This window comes from Physeter macrocephalus, chromosome 2, assembly GCF_002837175.3.
Source record: "Physeter macrocephalus isolate SW-GA chromosome 2, ASM283717v5, whole genome shotgun sequence".
Taxonomy (NCBI): domain Eukaryota; kingdom Metazoa; phylum Chordata; class Mammalia; order Artiodactyla; family Physeteridae; genus Physeter; species Physeter macrocephalus.
The window spans coordinates 95,229,171-95,248,384 of NC_041215.1; the positions used below are offsets into that span (position 1 = coordinate 95,229,171).

The window sequence follows — 19,214 nt, forward strand, 5'->3', positions numbered from 1 at the left end:
CCTAAAAAGGAACGAAATTGGGTCATTTGTAGAGATGTGGATGGATCTAGAGACTGTCATACAGAGTGAAGTCAGAAAGAGAAAAACAAATATCGTATATTAACGCATATATGTGGAACCTAGAAAAATGGTACAGATGAATCAGTTTGCTGGGCAGAAATTGAGACACAGATGTAGAGAACAAATGTATGGACACCGAGGGGCGAAAGTGGCGGGGGGGTGGTGTGGTGTGATATATTGTGAGATTGGGATTGACATGTATACACTAATATGTATAAAATGAATAACCAATAAGAACCTGCTGTATAAAAAAATAAAATAAACTTCAGAAATTCCAAAAAAAAAGGAAGCCTACCTTTGTGAAGTGCCTGGCAGTGTGCCCTTCTCTTTTATCATTTCACCAAATCTTCACAACCACCCCACAGAAAGGCAACATTTTCCCCACTTAACAGGTAAGAAAACTGAGGGTCATAAACCTAAGTAATTATCACAAGTTCACCCACTTGGAAAGTGATACTGCCACATGGAACTACTAGCCAATGTTTGCGGCACGCATTTTACAGATTTGTGAGCACTCACACAGGAAGTGCCAGGCATTGAAATAAGCTCACTACTACGTCATCTGACTAAAGTCTCACAACAGCTCCTTGTGATGTTTATGTATTGATAATATCATCATCTCCATAATGAAAACATGGAACTTTAGACTTCTTTTGTGCCTTTTCTGCTGTTTGTTACATTTATTTTTTTGTTTTATCTCTTTAGACATAAAGACCATTCAAAAAACAGAAAACAAATGGGTTTTTCTCACATATTATTTTTTGAAGTCCAAATTGTCAATAGGTTTTAGGAGACAAGAGACTAATCATACTCTCACAACTCTTAGCATTTTTCCCCTATGGATTGAATGTAAAGTATTTCTGAGGGAGGATGGATGAGGGACCAAAGATGGTAGTCCCACCTATCCTTGGAATTTTGTCAGGAAAAATAAACTGTAAGGTGATGCTTGATATCTTTGCTCTTACTCAAGGTTTAATTGGGTGGGAATACTGAGATAAGAGAGGAAATGTGCTTTTATTATTTTAACTTATCTGCACTTACCAGGATATACATGCAGCACAATTCTCAATGGTTTGTTCAGAAAATAAAGGAATTTATGTTTAAATAAAGCTATAGCTTGTGTCTCTAACAACCTATTCATCAAAAACTAGGCAGGAAAAATTGGGGGATATAGATAATAATAATAATAATAAAATTTAATGTGTAGGTTTTTTTGAAGATTTGTGAACAGACCTTCCAAATCACAGTAACATATTTTTAATGTGCACACATCGGCTCAGTCATCCATCTCTGTCTCCAAACCTTCCTGGATGCCCTACCCAGTGTCTGGAACACATTCCCATTCTCAGCTATATGAGCTCATGCCTTTTTAATTGTTCAATCATCCCCCCAAATTATTACCTTTTCAGGATGCTTTTTGGTACTAACTAGAAACATGATGGTAATTTCCTTTAGAATATCTGTCTGAAATAACCTTTTCAGACTGCATTTTCTTCACTTGTAAAATGAGAGTCTGGATTAGATCATCATCAAGGTGTCGTCCAGGTCTTAAATTTTATAGGTTTCTAGTGTAATGTATTAAATCAACAAACGTATTGAGCACCTACTAATGTCAGGCTCTGTATCAGAAACTGGGGGAGCCAGAATGCAGTCCCTCCCCTCAAACACCTTATTCTATAGCAAGGGGGAGGGGATCAGAGATGGCTAATTATCATTCAATATGAAAAATTATGAAATCAAGGTATGTGCACAGAGATGGAGTGGATTATGGTTAAGTAAAACACAGAAAAGATGACATCTGAGTTGAGCCTTGAGAGATGAGTTAATAGGCCCAGACACAGAGGAAAGAACCTTCTACATAGAAGGAATAGTATAAGCAATGGCATAGGAACGTGAGAATACATGGGCAGAGAAAGGAGAGCACAGATGAGAGGAGCAGTAGAGCAGTAGGACAAGGACCATATCCTCTGAGAAGTCAGTCATCCAGTGTAAGTCATCTGGAGCTGCCATATAGAAATCCAACAACTGGATGGCTTAAACCAGGGGTCCCCAACCCCCGGGCTGAGGACCACTACCGGTTAGGAACCAGCAGGAGGTCAGCACCGGGCGGGAGAGTGAGAGAAGTTTCATCTGCTGCTCCCCATCGCTCCCATTACCGCCTGAACCCCCACACCCGCCCCCAGGTCCGTGGAAAAATTGATTCCCATGAAACCGGTCCCTGGTGCCAAAAAGTTTGGGGACTGCTGGCTTAAACAACAAAAATTTATTTCCTCACAGTTCTGGAGGCTGGAAGTCCAAGATCAAGGAGTTGGCAGGTTTGGTTTCTCCTGAGGCCTCTGTCACTGGCTGCACTGTTTGGAAAACAGTGAGGAAAAGCCTCAGGGCAGCCAGAGTGGCTACCATCAGGTGCATATATTAAAACTCAGTCACCTCATTCATAAGAGAACCGTTATGACTGCCTCAGCCAAATGACTGCATATTTGATTTTACATTCAATTTTGGAAAGCTAGTTTGTTTTGCCACTTTAGAAGTTTAGAACTGAAACCTGAAGCGTTTGGGAAGCCTACAGGGGGGATAGGTCAATAACGATAAGAAATGGCTGCTGACAGATTGTATTTTTCAAAGATGGTCCCAGCAATCTCTCCCATCCCTCATGCTCTCCTGCAGTGTAACCTTGCCACTGCACCATTAGTAAGTAAACTCTAAATCTTGTTTCCTTGAATTTGGGACTGACCTCATGACTCATTTGTTGCTAACAGAATGGTGTTGTATGATTTCTGAGGCCATGAGGAAAGGCCGTGAAGCTTCCACCTGTTTCTCACCCTCTGGAAGCCCCATTTTGGGGCTTTCCCTCTCAGAACTCAGTCACCATGCTGTGAAAATCTTAACCCATGTTAAGAGGCCATGTGTAGGTGTTCCAGTCAATAGTTGCAGCTGAGACCAGCCTTTAGATGTCCCAGCTCAGGTGCCAGACAGGTGAGTGAGCGATCATGGAGAGAGATCCTGCAGTCCCAGCTGTTCCAGATTCTAGCTATTAAAGTCACTGCTAGTCACCTGAGTCTTCCTAGCTTAGGGGCCAGGCGTGGTAGATCAGAGAACTGTCTCCACACACCCTTTCTTAATTCTTGATCTACAGTATCTGAGAGCATAATAAAATAATTTTTTATGCCACTAAATTTGGGGTGGCTTACTGCAGAGCAATAGTAACTTAGTGGGACAATTAAACCACTAAGGGAACAAGATTTTTAAAAATACTTATAATAAGTAAAAAGATGAACCAAAAAAGTATAGTCTGAGTCCATTTAGTATGGAAAAATAGCTCTGCACACCTCAATATTGTTCCTGAAAAGTTCCCTATTTACAGTACAGCATACTATGCTCTCAATGATATTCCAGTCTCACTAAGAAAATGTTAGATTTAGTTCAGGATATATAATTTTACAACGCAGGGGAAATAGATCATTCATTTTAGGAAGATACACCTTTAATTGGTTAATATTTAAAAAGATTTGGTGCTTTAAAAGGAATAACATTTCCATTATCAGAAAAATTAAAACACATAAATATTTTCATTCTTTGATAATACTGGATAAATTAGGCTTCACTATAATTTTTAACTGAATGTATTTCATATTTTTGGTGTTTGTGTTGCTTGTCAAGAGTAAGTCTTGGGAACTCGCATATTATTATTTATTTATTTATATACATTCTCTTTTTCAAAAGAGGATTTGAGGAGGCTTTGATGTTTGCTTAACCAGCTTCATACCCCATCCAGCATACTGTGTATGATGGAATCATTAAGAAATACACTTCGACAATGGTGATGATGTTAAATTATGGCCTCTCTAGAGACGAGGGACTATGCCCTATTACTTGTGTATGTATCCCCAATATTGCCTAGTTCAATTCTTTGTAACAGAAGCTCAAAAGAGATTTGGTGAATTGAACTGACAGAATTGTGTTCAGATCTTTATATAACTTATGTCTAAAATTTCTCTCCAGAACACTACAGTGAAATCAGCAAAAAGATCTGAAGTAATCATTATCCTCAATACCAAAAAGCCATGTAAAATACTACCCAGTTGTAAAATGGATACACCTATGCATTACGATAAACACACCACATGATGGGCTTTTCTAATTTTATTTCCATGGAGTTTTACACCATTCAAGTGGTATTATAAAGAGCCCAATTTTAGTTCAGGTCAGCACTAACATTGAATGAGGAGGATGGTGCATGTGGTTACATGTGGTTGTGTGTACCTGTGCACAAGTATGTATGTTTAGAAGGGAAGCAGATTTATTAGCAGAAATAGGACTTCAGGTCTCATAATACCATCACAAATATTCTTTGCAAAAAGCAGACAGTGACTGGGGCAAAGTGGGGTCTGGTGGCTGGCCCCTAGGAAGACACAGGGTGCCAGCAACCATGTTAACATCAGTAGTTCCGGTTACTCCTTTCCTCCTGGAGAACAGCAAAGTCCAGGTCCTCTTCCCACCCTTTGAAGGTTCTCACCCTGCAGCTCCATATAGGACCCCCATTAGCATTCATCCTAGAGCGATGGGTCCCTGACTAGAGACAGGTCAGGTGGAGGTTCCCTTCCAGTTGTTTCATTGTACAACTCAAGATTGCAGAGATGACTGTTGACTGAAATTTTATCTTTGCTGGTCATTAAACTATATGCAGGCAGTGTAATCGCAGTTGGGGATGCAATTAAAATTCAATTCAAAATATATGGTCTCTATCCTCCAGAATTTATAATTTAGTGGGAAAGACAGGCTCAGACATTTCTAGCTAGCCATAGTAATTTCTGACTATAGACATCAGATGCTAGTCTTTAAGTATGAGTGAAGTGCTGTGTGGGGAATCTGTGGAGTGAGGTCATTACCTCTGGTACTGTGGAGGAAAATACAGATCTCATTTGACTCTCAATTTTGATAGATGGTTCTGATTAGAACAGCTAGTGCTATGAATTGTAAAATGCTTTTAATAAAATAATTATAATAGTATTTAATATATTGAACATACACAATGTCCAAGATTCTAGCATTATGCTATGCACTTGACTGCATTTCTTATTTTACCCTTAAAAGAGCCCTAGAAGTAGGTACTATTATTATGCTTGTTTTATAGATAAAGTAACTGAAGTTTAAAGAAGTGACTTACCTAATGTCACACAATTAGAAAATGGCAGAGCCAGGACATCCACAGAGTTCAGGATATTTCAAACCAAATTTTGCACTGCTCAATGTCAGGAAAATATCTGGGCTCCTTGCCTCCATAATATAATGATTCTGATATTTTTAAATATTTCTGTATTCTGATTTCCCCTTACCCTCAAGAAAGAAAAGAAATTTAACACAAGACTTAATTTGTAACTCAAGATTTATCTGTCTTTATCGATACAATAGAGTATTAGTTGTCTAACAATTTTTCTAGTTAATTGCTAATTAATTATATATTTCAGATTGCTTGTAATATGTTTCTTTAAGAAAAGTATAGAGAGCTTTATTGGTAGGTTACAATTATAAGATTATACAGTTCCCACCACTGATTTTAAAATAATTAATGAAGGCTTGTATGGCTGTTAGCATAACTGACACAACCTTGTGTTTTACAGTTCCTCCTGTCCTTTCACTGACTCTACCCAGGACTGTACTGTGTGGTAAATCACTTCTCTGTCGTCAAGGGCTTTGCAGTTAACAGGTATTGTTTAATAATCATTAGGACCAGGTGGCCTCTATGCTCTGTTAGTCCCAAAACAATGATGAAAACCCTTGCTGACGTATTCCTGGTGACCACGAGACTAGTTACCCACTCATAAATCTTGATTTAGGAATGCATGGTCTGCTTCCAAGCACCTACTTTCATACCCCAGGTTAACTGTAAAATTATCCAATGGCCCCTCAGTGGTGAGGAGCGCAGCTGTGAATGCTTCCAGATCGTTGTCCACCCGATCCAGATCCTACCCTGTGAGTAAGTTACCCTATGATAAACTGATCCATTGATTATATGGAGCTGCCTGCCTCGATTTTTGGTCTCACAATGACTTCTCAGTTCTGTGGACACTTTCGTTCCCTCCATCTTCCAACAAGGCTCAAGTTTCAAGATGGCAAGGACATTATTTCAAAAATGTTAATTTCTAGTTCACTGGGGGCAGCAAGAACCTCTTCAGACATTTTATGTTCAAAAGTGTCAAAATTTCCTATACCAAAATACACAGGCCACAATTTTTGAACAAGATTTCTATGGCACAGGAGTTACATACCACACCACACCACATCAACCATTCCACCCACCTGAAGCAGGAGCAAAGAAGCTTCTGTAGCTTGTATTACTCCCTTTGAAGCCCAGGAGACCATAATCTCTTTCCACTTGAGAATAAAATTATAGCCTTTATCCAGTAGGTTAGTTTATCAACTGATCTCTGGTTTCCAAATTAATCAACAAGTACACAAGTAGAGCACAATGCCAAGGAAAATGTACAAATGCATCTGGTATCCCAGACTGGATTAAGCAAAGAGCAAATTTAAGTATGTGCTTAGGGTACCACAAAAAGTTAAAATAGCATGTAAGCTGTCATTAGGAGAGAGAAGTATACTTTAATAAACTACATTACACTGATTTTATAAGTCAGATTAAAACTTTTTTTGAAATATATTTGAGAGGTTGAGGGGACAGGGAGGCATCATAACCTTTACAGAGGTTGAGGCCACTAAAGGCAATCAACCCTTCTTTATATCTCAGAGTAGAACAGTTTGACATAGAATACAATTGATCAACCAGAATCCCTCCAAATTCTTTATTTGTGACAGATATTGGAAGCTTTTAATATAGTTCACAAAATGGTTCTAGTCAATAATGGGGTCTATTTCTAAGTACTTGTCCTCATGTGGCTTAGAGTTTCAACAGTGGGTTGCTTCGATTGAGGTTTCAATAGGAGACATTGTGGACATACTTCAGTGGATGTTTATTGAATTAATGAACCAGAAGCAACAGACCTGGATTCAAAACCCACTGTTTTTCATTTCTAACCTGTGACCTTGGATCACTTACCTTGAGCTTAGGTTTCTACATCCATAAAATGAAAATCACATTATGTACTTCATAGGGTTATGATGATGATTAAATGAGATAATGTAAGTGAGATTATCTCATTAAGGTAGTTGAATCTCTTATTTGGGGTTGGGAGGATTAGAAATGAGACACTTATTTAAAGAATTGTATTAAAATCCTTCATAACCTCCCCATAATGATTCATTCATTCATTCATTAAAAGTATATAGAATACCTACAGGTACAGTATTAGGTACAGAGAATCTTCCATGATAAAACCTTAGGAAAGAGGACTTTTTATGTCCATTTGGACATAGTTTACAAACTACGCAGTCTTTGATAGAGTTTGCAACAATTCATTGTAGTTTCAACCTAACCATCCCTCCCTGGTGCCGCCCCCCCAACTTTGAATAAGAGAGGGAGTGAGAGTGTCTGTTTTACACTTTACAATACAAATTACCTAGTGATTTTCAAAAATCAAAGTTTAATGGCTTGGTACTTTTAGAGTCACAAAATAGGTGCAAATGTCAAAACTGCCCAACCAAAATGTCACCCCCTCTGCGAACTCGCACCCGAAATGTCACCTCCTCTTGAAGGCACCCTCCTCTCTGGTCTCTCAGATTTCACAAATGCTGCTCCACCTGTCTGAATCATGCTCTCCTGACCTCCCTACCTCAGGTCATTGGCTCCTACCCAAACTTTAGCACTCTCTTCAGTCATTCTCTGTCCTGGATGGCTCCTCTGTCCTCACTCCTACTGTCCCCAGTCTAAATAGGGGCCTTTCTCACCCTTATAGTAGGGTATTAAAATGAAATCAAGTTTGTTTTTTTCTTAACTGAAAAGATCATTTAAAATGTGTTAGTAGTGGAAACAATCATTCACCTTCGAAGCAGATTCTTTTGCTTTAGGAAAATCACTAGAATACTTTATAAACATAACAACCACCATTGTTCTTGGAGAAAAATATTAAGTCATCTTTAATCTGAAAGCTAGTACTTCAGACAGAGGTGTGAAACAAGCCACTGATCATTGTACATTCTGTTGTCTTTAGCATAAATACACCCTTGCAGAGACAGAGACAGATAATGTTAAGTTTTTTCCTAAGTATTGAATCTTGCCTCTGAACCCACCTCCCACCCCTGACCCAGGAGATATGTATATCTTTTATAAAAGAATTTTTTTCTCACAGACTGGTTTGGAACAGTCCATTTCGGGCTTTCACTTAACATCGTATTAGACTGAAGATCTGGGATGGCCTTGGAACAGCTTTACCGTGGCTGAACTCTTGGCAACGCACCCATGGGTTTTTTTATTGAATAACCCAGACTTTGAAGTAGGTCTTCTAAACTGTGGCATTGTCTTGTCTATTCCCCTGAGGCTAAAGAGTACCTGGTGGGTGAGGGTGAAGGAATTGGGTGTTTCCACTGTCAATCATCCAGGGGTGGAAGATGAGCTAGGCCTGGGCATGGACTGGGAGAGGGCAGACTTCTTCCCAGTTAATAGACAAAAGAGAGGTAAGTGTAGAAACTCCACAATGTGTAGATGCCCGGGGTGACTTGCCACATGGAACAGTCTCTGACATACAATATCAGTTTATTTATATTTAAGATTGATGGAAGATCCTAAGAGTAGCAAGTCTCTTTTAATGGCAGCTGAGTTAAAAGGTACTTTCTATGTTGTGCTTGAATTATCCCTAAGCCTTCAGTTAAGCATTAAGTATTTCAGTAGGCTTGGCTGTGCTCTAGGGAATTAAGGGAGAACTTTGTGCACACATCTAGTGTGAAGCAAAGAAGAGCAGCAGCACCACTAAAAGGCACTTACAGGACATCAAAAAATAAACTGTGGAATATGGAGCTATAATGTCCAGATCAAGATGGCTAGTCAATTGGTCAGTGATCATCGGGACAGATTGTGGACCATGGAAGTGTTCCTTGGAGATTTATAGAACTTATTTGGGAAGAAAATCCAGTAAAAGAACAGATTTCCCACAATTCTCCCCGAGGGCTATTGCTATTGTTTGTGGGAATATTGATAGAAAAGTATGTGCTTTTTAAAGGTTAAAAAACTTGGACTCCATTCTTCATTTTGTCTTTTCTACAGAACCATCAACTTATTGACAATAAGGACTGTGTCTCTTTTATCTTTGCATCATCACAGTTTCTAGAACAGTGTCTGGAACACAAGTGCTCAAAAATATTTGCTAAGTTACACATGCATAAAGTCTGTCACAATATGTCTTCAACTTGATGAGTTGACTTAGGTCAATAGTCATTTAAAACTGGTTGTGAAACTGGAAACTAAAAAACTCCTAGAAGAAAACATAGGCAGAACACTCTTTGAATAAGTCGTAGCAATATTTTTTGGATCTGTTTCCTAACGCAAAGGAAACAAAAGCAAAAATAAACAAGTGGGACCTGATTAAACTTAAAAACTTTTGCACAGCAAAGGAAACCATCGACAAAATGAAAACAAAACCTACTGAATGGAAGAAAATATTTGTAAATGATGACCAATAAGAGGTTAATATTCAAAAATATACAAACAGCTCATACAACTCAATATCAAAAAACCTCAAACAACCCTATTAAAAAATGGGCATAAGACCTGGATAGACATTTTTCCAAAGAAGACATACAGATGGCCAACACACATGTGAAAAGATGCTCAACACTGCTAATCACTAGAGAAATGCAAATCAAAACCACAATGAGATGTCACCTCACACCTGTCAGAATGTCTAAAAGACCATAAATAACAAATGTTGGCAAGGATGTGGAGAAAAGGGAACCCTTGTACACTGTTGGTAGGAACACAAATTAGTGCAGTTACTATTGAAAACAGTATGGAAGTTCCTCAAAAACACTAAAAATAGAACTACCAGATGATCCAGCAATTTCATTCCTAGGTATATATCCAAAAAAACAAAAACAATTTAAAAAGATACATGTACCCCAATGTTCATAGCAGCATTATTTACAATAGCCAAGATATGGAAGCAACTTAAGTATCTGTCAACAGATGAATGGATAAAGAAGATGTGATACACACACACACACACACACACACACACACACACACACACACAAACTGAATGAAATACTACTCAGCCATAAAAAAAGAATGAAAGTTTGTCATTTGCAACAACATGGATGGACCTGGAGGGTACTATGCCTAGTGAAATAAGTCAGATAGAGATAGACAAATACTGTATGTTATCACTTGTACGTGGAATCTAAAACAAATGAATGAATATAACAAAACAGAAACAGACTCACAGATATAGAGTACAAACTAGTGGTTACCAGTGGTGAGAGGGAGGTGGGGAGGGGCAAGATAAGGGTAGGGTTTTAAGAGGTACAAACTACTATGTATAAAATAAATAAGAAAAAGGATACATTGTACAGCACAGGGAATATAGCCAATATTTTATAATAACTTTAAATGGAGTATAACCTATAAAAATTTTGAATCACTATGTTGTACACCTGAAACTAATATAATATTGTAAACCAACAATACCTCAATTTAAAAAACTGCTCATTAGAAATATACTGAAATAGAATTAGTAAGATACCTTGATACTCTCTATTGTAAGGCTGTTGCTATAAATAACTTTCAAACTGGAAAATATGTTTTAAGCACAGATTCCCGCAAAAAGCTGCACAATCATCACATATTGCCAGAGAATCAGGAAACCAGAAGAGACCTGAAGGCCATTTGGTTCCCTCACTTTATGAATGAAGAAATTAAAGTCCGGAGTGAAAAAGTAACTTGTCCAGAGTCACACATCTCACCAATGGTGGAGCCAGGGCTAGGTTGCACCTGTTCTGATTCATTGCTCTTCTTCTTAGTACTACATCATACACTTCTATTAAATCATACCGATCACGGGTCCGTGGCTAGATGGGCAGTTGATAGTATTTATTTGTATTTTATGTTTAAAAAATACTCTGAAACAATAGATGGTGTCGAGATTTTTTTACATCATACTTTGCTTGATTTTATGAGCATTGAAGATCCTTAAAAGTCCTAAACAGTGATTTTTCAAACCTAGCTCTAAAAAGACCTATGCCAGGGTCCTAGCCCAAGCCAGCAGGACTCAGGCATTGGTATTTTTGAAAAAGCTTCCCCAAATGTTTATAATTGCAACCAAGATTGAAAATCATTGTTCTACAATAGTTTTATTTAATGTCCTTATCCATTTTTCAATCCTTTTGATTACATTTCCCAACTTCTCCCTGATGTCCTCCTCTGTGATTAACTGGGAGACACTGAGAATGCACAGTCCTCATTTGGATTTCACTGATGACCAGTGGGAACTTCCTAAATTAGTGCAGTTCAATGTTAAAACCATTTAATTTACATTAAACACAAAAGACATTTCCACCTGCTTGGGACAACACAGTACTGCATTATTTTAGAGAATAGGTTTCCATAGAATCACATAATCAGCAAGAAGCATATCATTCAAACCTCAGCCACTAGGGAAATTTTTACCTATAGTGCATGTCCTCTTTGTTCAAAGTCATCAAGGAGAAGTATTTTGTATTTTCTTTTGTTATTCTTTGCCACACTGCTGAGAATGTTCTTTACTTAACCAATTTAATGTAACTGCTGTCTTCTGTGGAAATGAAGAACAATGAATAGATTGCCTGTTTACGTATCTTTTCTTTAGTTGTGGACTCACAAATTCGAAACTTAGCCTTCTTTTCTTCAGGCTAATAATAACTTAACCTGTCATTATGGCCTATATTTTATAACCATTTATAGTTTTCATTCCTTCTCTCTGAACATAATTAGAGCACTGTGTAATAAAATATTTACCTTTGCTTTAGCATGTCATCTAAAGGTGAAAAATGCAATGAGGTCAACACTTTTAAGTATCATTACCTTCATACTCAAATACTTTCCATTTTTTACCTTATTTTTCAATTTTAAGACATAAAATACAGTTACTGGGTAATAAATTATAATTACCTTACCTTGTATCTGAAAATAGAATGCAAACATAAAGCTTTCTTGCTTTGGTAATTTCTGTAATTTATACACAGCATTGATGAGGCCCTAGGTATAATTCAAATGTACAGACTGCACCCAAAATACCATAAACATAAGCTTTTCTCAGAGCAAATTGTCACTGAAGCACCAGCTCAGACAACAGAATTAGTCATTAACTCTTCAGGCAGTCTTTACATTTTCTTTATATAGTGTTATCTATACTCATCGTAATATTGTGCCATTTTTACAAGCTAGTTAAGATTTCATTGTATAAACAGTAGCTGAATATATTCATGTCAAAGATAATCATTCCTTTAAAAGGTTTCTTTGTCAGGTGTTCATTAAAGTGGATTTCACATCAAAATGATAGTCACTAATATAGGGCAAACATCTTACCCATTTGGCAGGTTTTTTTTTTTTTTTTTTTGTGGTATGCGGGCCTCCCTCTGCTGTGGCCTCTCCCGTTGCGGAGCACAGGCTCCAGACGCGCAGGCCCAGCGGCCATGGCTCACGGGCCCAGCCGCTCCGCGGAATGTGGGATCCTCCCAGCAGACCGGGGCGCGAACCCGGTTCCCCTGCATCAGCAGGCAGACGCGCAACCACTGCACCACCAGGGAAGCCCCGGCAGGTCTTTTAAAAATTTTAATTTTATTAGCACTGTATCAAATCCTCAGCCTATATTATGTCTCCTTAACAGCACAAAATCTGTTTTATGAATGCACACAGTTGGTGGGCATCCAAAGTGGAATAATCTGTGTATAATTTACAAATATAGGAGACCACAATAGAAGTGATGCTGCTCATGAATACAACAGAAATTGACCATTAAAAATTTCTATTTTCACCAATGGTATACTTTGTAAACAGTGCTTCCACTTTCTTAATATTGGTCTTCAGAAATTCATTTTCTGATAAATTCCCTAAATAAAGGCTTCTTCCCAGCTGATGTTTACCACTCCGGGCTGCATGAGGCACTGGCATTTTGCTTCAAGACAGGAGGTAACAGGAATAAATACAGCACCAGCTACATTTCCTCTGCATCAGATATGTGAATGTTTTGAACATTGTAATGGGTAGCGTGGGTGACACAGAATTTCACAAAATCGCCCACACAAAGAGCAGCCCTTCTTCAGAAGGCAGAGCAGACACCATTTTGTCTCATTCCAAAGCAGTTCACAACCTTCTCCAGTTTTTCAGTTGAAGCTTTCAGACACAAAGTTTTTAATCTAATCCTGATGGGACATGACAAATTTTTAGGAGGGTAATTTGATTTCTAGACAGTAGGAGGGAGAATAGAAAAGGGCAAGAATTGAGGTCACAGCTGTAAATATCTCTGAGTTCTCTGAAGGAGTAAATTAAAGTGAGAATAGCCTTTATTTTTAGTTGCATAGACACTGATAGGCATTAAATTAATGCCAGTGTAAGATTTCATTCTTACATTTCTTCATAGGAGGGACCCATATTTGCCCTGGGGGCTTGGTGGCAAAGGGGTCAGGGTAGGGGTAAGTCATGAAACCCACTCCATGTCTTTCTGTGGAGATAGGTGAGAAACCAGTTGTGGGCTGTTGCCTAGGAAACCCCGCCCACTAAGAAGACCTCTTGGGACTCTGATTGGCCTGACTATGAATGTGTTAATCACAATTATATCAATATATGCTGTGCTGTAGCTGTTTGTGGGGAGATTTTAAGGGATTTTTAGCTTTGTTTGCTTCTGCTTTAGTTTTTGGCAAGCCAAAGGATATATCTAAGTGAGAGCTGGCTTTCAACATTGTAACCTGACTATTCCCAAATTTACTGTCACTGCTTAAAACATTTTGGCGTATATTATTAGAATTCCCTTCTACTCCAAAGGCTCATCTTTTTCTATATCCTGAGTACTATCAATCTTCATCCTTTGAGGGAAGATTTTATTTTGTGTATCTATTTGTTTCTTATTGTGGAAAACACACATAACATAAAATTTGTCATTTTAAAGTGTACAATTTAGTGGCATTTAGTGCCTTCACAATGTTGTGCAACCATTACTACCGATCTAGTTCTAGAACATTTTCATCACCCCTGCTCAAAAAGCAGTCACTCCACATTACCCCCTCCCCTAGCCCCTGACAACGGCTAATCTGCCATCTCTATGGATTTGCCTATTCTGGATATTTCACATAAATGGAACCATACAATATGTGTCCTTTTGTGTCTGCATTCTTTCACATGTAATGTTTTTGAGGATCATCCATGTTGTATCTGTATTTGTTTTGAAGCAACAGGAAGTCAAACAGAGCCCAGTCTGGTCAGTTGGCTGAGTATATACTGTTTGAAAAGAGTTTAAGTGATATTACAAAGTAAATGAGATTAATTTTCCTATGTGCTCATGTTTTGTTTTTTTGCCCTTGAATATATAGGTTCTATTTACACTAAAAAACAAAAAAACCCCACACCAAATAAACACCACAATACATTATTACCTATACTCAGAATATAAGTATTACTTGATTACTGCCAAGTAGACTTAGGTTCTCTTTTTTGGGGGTGGGAGTTGACCAAAGGATGTGATGCTGAAGATGTTACACAGAAACTATGACATACCCCTAATGAAAAATATAAGGTACTGTATCTGAATTCAGATCTTAGGTGACTATAAGGCAAAGTATTCAAGTTAGGCTTTTGTAGCCTCTCTTTGTAACATCCTCCCTTTTAATTGCCCACTCTCCTAGTTTTCCCATTAAGGTGAAGTATCTAGTTAATAACATAAATTCACTCTAAAATATTTATGACTTAATGAATTTAGAAACTAATGAAGATATCCTTGCTTAATTCTACAAATTAATTAACTTTTGATCAATAAGTGGAGAGAGATTTTAAGGGAAGGATCCTTTCTGTTCTCTCAAATCACACCACATGGACCAGTGTGGTTCTCAAACTTTTTTGTGTCTAAGAATCACTAGGATATTTGTTTTAAAATATAAATTTCTAGACCCCAGAAATTCTGATTCAGTCTGGGTGAGGAGCAGAAGTCTCTGCTTTCAATAACTATCCTAGGTTGGTGGTCCTCAGACGTTAGTGTGTATCAGAATCACTCTGAGGGCTTGTTAAAACACAGATTTCTGGACCTCAGAATCTAGTTTCTGATTCATAGGTCTGGAGTGGGGCCAGAGAGTTTACCTAACAAGATCCCAGGTGATGCTGATGCTGCTGGTTGGGGACCATGTTTTGAGAACAACAGTCTTAGGTGATTCTAAAATAACTGTGCCTTGGCTACATTTGGAGCCATACTGATAAACTAATCACAATTCTGCAAATCAAGCTAAGCCTGTATGGGAGCCTGTGATAAAAGGGCTTGGCTTTCACAGGGGTGGAATAAAATAAACCTTTGTCGCTAGCTGTGGAAGCATCAATAATTTTCACAAACAATTTTAATAGGGTACTATTTTAATCTAAAATATCAGTTAAGGACTTAAAACCAATGCATGAAAAACAATATTTTCTTTTGACTTTCAGGTGTACATATAAAAATTTGTAAATTATTGTTACAGACTTCATTTAAAATAATTTATATATAAAAAAACAACTGGGAGGGCTTCCCTGGTGGTGCAAGTGGTTTAGAGTCCACCTGCCGATGCAGGAGACGCGGTTTCGTGCCCCGGTCCGGGAGGATCCCACATGCCACGGAGCGGCTGGGTCCATGGACCATGGCCGCTGGGCCTGCGCGTCCGGAGCCTGTGCTCCGCGGCGGGAGAGGCCACAATGGTGAGAGGCCCGCGTACCGCAAAAAAAAACCCCAAAACAAAAAAACAACTGGGGACTTCCTTGGTGATGCAGTGGTTAAGAATCCGCCTGCTAACTCAGGGGACACGGGTTTGAGCCCTGGTCTGGGAAGACCCCACATGCTGCAGAGCAACTAAGCCCACGCGCCACAACTACTGAGTCTGCGCTCTAGAGCCCGTGAGCCACAACCCCTGAGCCAGTGTGCTGCAACTACTGAAGCCCATGTGCCTAGAGCCCCTGCTCCGCAACAAAAGAAGCCACTGCAATAAGAAGCCTGTGCACCACAAAGAAGAGTAGCCCCGGCTAGCTGCAACTAGAGAAAGCCTGCGCGCAGCGACAAAGACCCAACACAGCCAAAACTAAATAAAATTTTTTTAAAAAACAAAAAAACTGAAGCACTTAAGAAAATCACTGTTTAATGGCTTGGGGTTTCGATAGAAAACTGATTCAGGGGTACAGCCTACTGGATAATTCTGAGATTGCAAAGGAAAAAACTGTCATGGGAGTTTTAACATTTAATATCTTTCTTTTATGTATTAATTTCTTTCCATGTTTCTTTATAAGCATGGTATAATGGAAACATCATGAACTTTGGAGGTTCAAGATCTTTCTTTGCCTTGTGACTTTCCTTGCTATATGACCTTGGGCAAGTTACTCAAGCTTCAGGTTCCTACACTGTATAATGGGGTAACACAATAATTACTACCCAGCAGAGCTATTATGATAATTAGGAAATAAAACATTTACATTTCCAGCATAATGTTGGACTTATTGCAGAAACTATGTCCTTTACACACACACACACACACACACACACACACACACACACAAACATAAAAGAAAAAATCTCAGTTTTTGACCTTCCTTCTATACAAGTTCCCTAAACTTAATTCTGCTTTGAAGCAACAACATTTACCAGCACATGTGGGGACTCCATGTTGGTGTTTCTCTGCATTTTGACTTATGATAGTTCTATGCTTCAATGAGTTAGGGAAGACCAGGCAGTGGAAGAGCCTCATCACCTTTTGCTGGTATTAGAACTTAATGATGGAGGGCCGTGCCATGGCCCAAAAGGCAGCTGGGAGGCCGCCAGAGGAAACACTGTCGCTCTGGAAACGGGAGCAAGCCCTGTTGAAGACCCTTGTCGTGGACAGGGACACAGAGGCGTGGCAACGGGACCCCGCCTTTTCGGGCCTGCAGAGGGTCGGGGGCGTGGACGTGTCCTTTGTGAAGGGCGACGGTGTCAGCGCCTGTGCCTCCCTGATGGTGCTCAGCTACCCTGAGCTCAAGGTGATGTATGAGGACTGTCACATGGTGAGCCTGACAGGCCCCTATGTGTCAGACTTCCTGGCCTTCCGAGAGGTGACCTTCCTGGTGGACGTGGTACAGTGGCTGCAGCAGAAGGAGCCCCACCTCATGCCCCAGGTCCTTTTTGTGGATGGAAATGGGGTGCTACACCACTGAGGCTTTGGGGTGGCCTGCCACCTTGGTGTCCTCACATACCTGTCCAGCATCGGGGTGGCCAAGAAACTCCTGCAGGTGGACGGGCTGGAGAACAACGCTCTGCACAAGGAGGAGATATGGCTCCTGAAGGCTGGAGCCATTTCCTCTGATGGGAGGTTCCGGGACCATTCTGGGCATGGCGCCGAAGAGCCACGACCACAGCATCAAGCTCCTCTATGTCTCTGTGGGCCACAAAATGAGCCTGGAGGCAGTCGTGCGCCTGACCCATGGCTGCTGCAAGTTTCAGATCCTGGAGCCCCTGCACCAGGCTGACATCCGCTCCCCAGACTACATCCGCAGGAACCTGGGAATCCAAGGGGCCCCTGCCTTGCAGTTGAAAGGAGCAAGAAGGCACAGAGGCCAAAGCCGTGCCCCCAGGGAGTCTCAGAAGAGCCTGCAGATTTAGAAATTATCCACTGACTTTCTGCCATGGGGCTTGAGAGTTTGTTCCCTCTCACATAGCCTCAAATACACTTTCCTTCCACCCATCTTCTCATTTTCATTGAATCAAAATTCAATGTCTGCGTTATTCTTTCTTTGCACATACTACTCACAGCTGAGTAATGTAATGTGATTACATCTCCTTTTTTGTACAACCTCTTGTTTTTCCTGCACTTGATAACTGCCTCATGTTTTGGGTTTGGTTTATTTTCTCTGCATCCATTCCTTATTCCCAAACCCTGCAATGGAAATATAAATCTCTTTTTGGTACATTAAAAGCATCAAGCCATCTTGAATTTATTTTTTTCTCGGAGCCTGTGGTAGTCAGCTTCCAAGATGGCCTTCTGGGGCTGGTGTAGCCCTATGGCCACACGGAACCTGTCCATCTGTATGACCAGTGGAGGTGTGGGTGTGTGAGGGTGTGTCACTTCTGATACTAGGCCTAAAATACATTGGGACTTTTGTCTTGATGGTGCCCCCTCCTTCTCTCTCCCCCATCATCGTTCACTTTGACAGAAGTCAGCTGCTGTGTTGTAAACTGCTCTGTGAAGTCCACATGGCAGAGAACTGAGCCCGCCTGCCAGTCACCATGTGAGGGAGTCATCTTGGACAGCCTCCAGCCCTGCTCAAGCCTTTAGATGCCCCCAGCCCTGGCTGTCATCTGACTGCAACCTCAGGAGAGACCCTGGGACAGAACCACCTAGCCAGTCTGCTTCCAGGTTCCTATCTCACAGTTTCTGAGTATCTCACCTTTGTTCTGGAATAATATTTTTATGCAGCAGAACACAACTAATACAGAGCCACTCCTCCCATAAAAAAACAAAACAAAACATTAAAAACCTTAATGATGAAATGAAGCATCTCAGCTAAATACTTTCCTGTAAAAAAAATTGTTTAAGTAGAAACCATACTCAGTGCTTTCAGTCAATTAATTCCCTCTGTTCATTCTCAGAGAAGACACTTATAAATTGATCCTTATCTAAGATAAACAACAGAAAATGAGATCACATTAATGTCAAGGCCCAAATTGTGATGTTTCTGGACATGCTTAGGAACTCACATCTTGAGTTCTTCAAATCTCCGTGTGATTCGTGGAGTGTCCATGGTGGTCTCAAGTGTGCTTGGAAATGGGTTCACTCATGTTTTCAGCTCTGGCTTCCTGGTCAAGCAATCCAGAGTTGTGATTCAGTGATCTCCTGTTGGGCCTGGGGACCTGCATTAAAACAAGTACTCCAGGAGATTCTGAAAAGGCATCCTTTTTTTTTTTAACATCTTTATTGGAGTATAATTGCTTTACAGTGGTGTGTTAGTTTCTGCTGTATAACAGTGAATCAGCTATATGTATACATATATCCCCATATCCCCTCCCTCTTGCATCTCCCTCCCACCCTCCCTA

At 39.8% G+C, this 19,214-nt stretch overlaps 1 long non-coding RNA gene and 1 pseudogene across 3 annotated transcripts in view; one reads left to right on the forward strand and one right to left on the reverse strand.

The window, feature by feature from the left end:
• The window catches only part of LOC114484373 (uncharacterized), a 210,092-nt gene that overhangs the window by 84,913 nt on the left and 105,965 nt on the right, over window positions 1–19,214 (reverse strand). The gene's annotated exons all lie outside the window — the stretch shown is intronic.
• On the forward strand, window positions 16,937–17,833 carry LOC102989034 (endonuclease V-like; annotated as a pseudogene).